At 37.6% G+C, this 5,632-nt stretch overlaps 2 long non-coding RNA genes across 2 annotated transcripts; both read left to right on the top strand.

The window, feature by feature from the left end:
- The first annotated feature begins 303 nt into the window (after positions 1-303).
- LOC120567446 lies at positions 304-1,383 on the top strand. The gene is made up of 5 exons (XR_005640572.1): positions 304-412; positions 495-567; positions 638-709; positions 784-938; positions 1,262-1,383. It is a non-coding gene; the product is annotated as an uncharacterized LOC120567446 (long non-coding RNA).
- A 937-nt stretch (positions 1,384-2,320) lies between these two features.
- LOC120567447 lies at positions 2,321-4,532 on the top strand. Its single transcript, XR_005640573.1, has 3 exons — positions 2,321-2,776; positions 3,797-4,011; positions 4,153-4,532. It is a non-coding gene; the product is annotated as an uncharacterized LOC120567447 (long non-coding RNA).
- The last annotated feature ends 1,100 nt before the right edge of the window (positions 4,533-5,632 follow it).

Below are 5,632 nucleotides of genomic sequence, written 5' to 3'. Positions count from 1 at the left end.
CGTTAAGGTAACCCAAGTTCTCTGAGAATGTGCAGACAAGAGTCTTGGCTGAAAACCTGACAAGTGGATATTTATGAGAGGCCGTATAGGAAGTAATTCATACTTCTGTCTTAAACACACTATCATAATCTTGCATATACACCACTATACTCATTCACACACACTATTATAATCCTTTTACATGTGTGACCGGATGAGGTTTTTCCCCTCCCTCTTATCTGCACACAGGAGTGTGGATCAGCATACCTGGGGCTCATTCCGATTGATTGGGAGAGGTGGGGACATTATTTAAGCCTGTGTGTGTGGCCTTGTTTTGTTTGTCTTCTCCTGCTGGGTGTCTGTGGAGACGTGTCCAGGTTGGCGTGCTTTACGTTTTTGCCGTTGCCCTAGGTCGTCAGTCTGCTGCGGTGTGGTAAGTGCACTTTTTCCATCTTTTGTGCCTTTTATTGTTCCGTGTCGCCGTGCATGTGGCATTAATGTGCATTCTTTCATAGAGCTGACCCTGTTCTGGTTGTGGATGTCCCCGTGTGGGTGGATGTATCTGGGCTGCTGGCGTTGGGTGTCTCGGTAAGCTGCATGCCTCCCTCTTTCGACCCATTTTGCAGTTATCAAGATCTGACAGTCTTATTTGTTATAGTGTGGGCCGCTGTGTGTGTGCGCGAGGTGGGTTCCTCCGCCGGGGTCTGAGGGCGGCCTGTCCTGTAATTCGGTAAGTTGCTGTGTTTGCCCGTTTGCTTTAAATTCATTGCGGTCCTGTTTTTAATAGTGTGTTTCACGACACAGCTGGACCGGGCTGCAGCCTTATCCAGGCTGCTGTGGGGCTGTCGTGGTGCCACGACTAATTAAAGGGCCAGTATTCCCCCGGCGCGTTCTTCCCCCACTAAAGCTGTTCTGGATTCCGGCAAAAGAGTCCGGTAGAAGTGTTTCTTTTGAGTCCGGTAAAAGTCTCCTGGACACTAACACAAAAATGGTCTGAACACATGTACAAAAGTGGTCTGGATATATTGTAGGTTATTAACTGTTGTGTATATATTACATGTGCGTTTCCTTTTATTCATATTTTTTTTATTTATTTTTTTCTTATTTTGGTTGATTGGTTTTCTTATGATTTTTGATTTGAATTGTGTTTCTTGTTTGTTTTTCCTATTCATCGCTTACATTTTATCAGATAGATTGCTATTTTAAAATGCTTAATTAAATACAATTTGTATAATTTGTCTCTGATGCCTGATTCTGATGAACAAATCTGTGTGCTTTAAAGGTCTTGGGCCTATCCTGTGTGTCTGACTGACTGACTCCAGGGCTAGCACTGCTACATCTAGCTAGCTCAATGGAACACGGAGGACTCCGTTACCAGACGAGACAGCATTTCGGTGGAAAAAAATCAAGCAAGTTTGAGCAAGCTGTGTGAAATAATTTCAGAAACCAGGTTTCAGAATTAAATCTGCTGTTACATGACAGAGACAACACAGTATCTGTCAAGTCCTTTGATTAACCACAGTATATGATATTTTACTGTACAAATACATTTGACTTTGACTAGGAGAAAAAGCTAGCCAGCAGCAGTTATGGAAGCATATTGGTTATAGTACCCATTGCTGCGCTTCTGTTATTACATTTCAAACACATTGTAATTTGCTATTCAGTGCGCAGCTTATTGCAGTGTATTTCTGCATTTATTGGATTTCGCCTATCTTTGGGTAAGCAGACCTCACAGTAGGCTGTTTACAGTAAAGATAGCGTTAAATAAGAGCTTGCTCTAGCATCGGCTGGCTAGCTAGCTGAGTTGTAATCATCTGACTGGGTGACGATGTTTAGGCTGTGTGTGTCTTTGAGTACCATGAAAAGCGCTATATAAATAAAATGTATTAATATTAAAAAGTGCAATCCACATGTTAACATATGTTTATTACAGTGAATAATCTAAATACTACTAAGCAGGGCTCTCAAGTGCTTATTTTGGTCTTTTGTCACGCACTCCCGCCACACATTGTATTTCTCATGTGGAAAAACTATTTATAATATATTTAATATGCTGCAGCGCCCAAAATTTCTCTGGCGCGCCGATCTCACTATGGAACCGGCCACTTATCAGCCAATCAAAAAAAAGAAAGGGGCTACACAATAGCCATCAGAAAATAGCACTATTGTATCTGGGTAAGATTTAACACAACCAATGAAAAGAAAAGGCATAGAGCAGTGTACAGACACTTCCCCAAACATTTGCTCATTCAGAGACCAGAGACTCAAACAGGGTATATATTCCTATGTTTTTATATTTATTTATTTATATACAAATTCACCAGAATACAGGAAATGAAGTGTTTAATGCTAGAAACTTTGAGGGGGGGGGGGGTAGAATGTCACTCTTGCCTGAGAGCCCTGACTAAGTGTGGTAAAGCCACATATTTGTTTATATATTTCTGCAATCTTCACTTTAGTTTGTGTGATTTGTTTCTGACTTTCATATGAATGTTTACACCAGGCTTGGTCAGTTCTTAATACTACTGTGACTCAAGTAGTTAAATAAAAGATGTCATTCATATAAATTCATGCATCACCTAATTTCATCATGACATACAGGCCTGGCCTCCAGGAAAGAACAGTTTGTTTAATATATCTAATCTTGTGTTGTTCATACTATACAATGATTTATTACAGATTATCTGGCCAATGCTGGGTGTCTAAGGCCTTTGAAACGCATAGAAGACAAAGATCTCTTGGTGGAGGATATCATGTTTCAGGTGGTTCATCAAGTCAATGGAGCACTTCAAAGGTTTGTGTAACTCAATTTTTTTTAGCAAACCTAATTAACCCTTCTAAGGTGTTCATATTTTTGTTACACAGACAATGTACATTATTAGGCTTTTAAATCAATACAGCCATAACAATTTATGTAAAAATACTTAACAGAGGTTTACTTTAGCTCAATTACCAATGATATATACATCATTTATGGTTCATATTTGCCATTTACTCCTGTGAGATCATATTCGTTTTTTGTGAGTAAACAAGGAAATTCAATTATAAAAAAAGTAAAAAAAAAATAGAAACAAGATTTTTCATTCATTATCATCAATCATTATCATTATTGGGGCTTATTTCTTAGAACTTAATCAGAACAGGTGAAAGTACTTGAAATGTAACAATTTTGTAACTTTGTGTGGGAATAGCAGGTGCAGAAAGACAACATAGTTTCATAGCACCTACACTCAGAAACGCACACATACAGACACATACACACACGCACACACAGCAGGCCCAATTAGGAGGAGGACACAGTTAAGTTTCATAGCACCTACAATTATTACACTGTAATAATTACACTCAGGTCCAGTAGACCCGAACCCCTCATATGTAATAGTTATGTGTAGGGGGGTTGTACTGTGTGTAGTCATTAAAAATAAGTTATTTTTTATTTTCTTCACAGAATGAGCCAAGGCCAGTGAGATTGAGTTAGAAGAAATAATAAATAGCATAATTTCCATTTTAGCAAACATTAAAAATGGCTCCCACAGATCCGAACACCTTACAAGGGTTAAGAAAAATTAAAGATTTCAACATATATTTTTAAAAGCCGGTGTACAACCTTACAAACACTCTGAATAAAGGCTTGCATGTATCATATAAAATAACTTAAAGAACATCACGTTTTAGATAGTTGTCAAAGACCAGGCCTTTTTGCATAATCAACAAACACTGAACTGTCTTATAAGTCATCCCTTTCATGTGCTGTGTGATAATTTATCCAATTTGAGAACAGATATTTGTATCTTCTCATGATACATTTTTACAGATTCAGGGAGGGGATGAAGACCCTTGGTGTTCTTGATGCAATAAGAATGCCCCCAGATGCTTTCAGACCGCTGTCTTGTCACGAGCCATCCCCACTCACAGCTGATGTTCTAGAACAGCTCTTTGAAATTCGACTGTCAGCAGTGGGCAGCAACAAAAGAAGGGCAGAGGAATGTGTGGTTGCATTTTGGAGGGACTACCTCATGGATGTTTAGGGTAAGTATTATTGCTAGTTATGGAATAAAAATCTTTTCATATGCCCTTCTGTCTGTCTTTGTCTTTCCCTCCTTTTTAAACGTTTTCTACATGCCATGTTTAATTTATTTTTTGGTGTTCTTTGGTGTATTTCTTTTTCAGAACAAGAGGGACCCTTTGGGGGTGTCCTGGCCTTTGCAACGGGAGCAAATGATATTCCACCCCTGGGCTTCTGCCCACGACCTTCAGTGGTTTTTCTCCATGAGCTGCCCCTCAGACAAGGCCGTCATTTACCCACCACAAACACATGCATTAACTGCCTGCGGTTGCCAGTCCTGAACAAATTCGAGGATTTTAAGGAAACTATGGATTTTGCATTAAAAAACACTCAGGGATTTGGTCAGGAATGACTTCCGAGAACTCCTTAACGGTCAGTGTATGTTTTGGTCATTCGATTTTCATTTCATTAACAGGTATTAAAGAAACAAAAAAATGAATGGTTATTTGATTTTTGTTTTAAAATACAAAATTTGAAATTTAAATACAAGGTGTTTTTTCCTTTTCATGTCAAAAGGGAATGTGAAAATTTAAAACATGCTTCGATTTTCATTTTCTATTTCATATAACAAAACATTTAATCATTAGACAACAGAAATGAAAAAATGCCATTACAGGGAAACTGTAGCCTATTTATGCACCTCTTTACGTAAATATACATAAATATATCTATGAAATACATAATGAAATACATAAATGAGGCAATACATATAAACATATGCATTAGTCATTATAGTTCAATAGCCTCTATATTTTACTTTTATTTATTTCAGGGGACTTTTATTTATTTCCATCTATTTATTTGCACATTATATTCAAAGGAAGTTTGGTTATCTCACAGACTCAGACTAAACGCAACTAGCAAGCCTGCCTGACATCACTGCATCAAAGCATATCACTATCTGCATAGAAAAGCAGAAGAAAGTTTGCTTGGACCAGACTTTGGCGCTGTAACGGTAACATTAAGTAATGTTACAGCCGTGAACTGAAATTCAATTCCTCAGCTGGTTTGACTCTCTTTGGGAGAAGTTGTCTCCAGTGGGTAGGGACAGAGAGTCAGAGGGAGGCAGGGAGAGAGGGTAATAAATACATGTGACATTATGAAATAAAATCCCCCCCCAAGCATTATCAAGAGTATAGGTTTCCAAAGTAATTTTAGCCTGGGCTGAAAGCAACACTGGTAGGCTACGCTGGCGCTGTTGCCTTGTAAATGACAACATCCGGAATATGAAAAAACAAGCCATTCTATTTCTGAGTGTTTTTTTTTTTTTTTGTTATATGAAATAGAAAATGAAAATCACAGCATATTTGAAATTTCTCCCATCCACTTTTGACCATGAAAAGGAAAAAACACCTTGTATTTCAATTTCAAATGTATTTTAAAACGAAAATCAAATAACCATTCGTTTTTTTTGTTTTATAAATTTTCATTTATGAAATGAAAATGGAATGAACGAAAAAGTACACGGACCATTTCCTAATACATTATTAATGTCTTATTTAAACAATTGAAAATGGAATAATCATTTTACTAAAAAGGAAACTTGTCACTGGCCTTTTATTAACCTTTATTAATTACCTTGAC

The sequence above is a fragment of the Perca fluviatilis genome, chromosome 10 (genome assembly GCF_010015445.1).
Source record: "Perca fluviatilis chromosome 10, GENO_Pfluv_1.0, whole genome shotgun sequence".
In the NCBI taxonomy this organism is placed as follows: domain Eukaryota; kingdom Metazoa; phylum Chordata; class Actinopteri; order Perciformes; family Percidae; genus Perca; species Perca fluviatilis.
The sequence above is the reverse complement of the archived record's forward strand: the minus strand, read 5'-3'. Positions and strand labels throughout refer to the sequence as shown.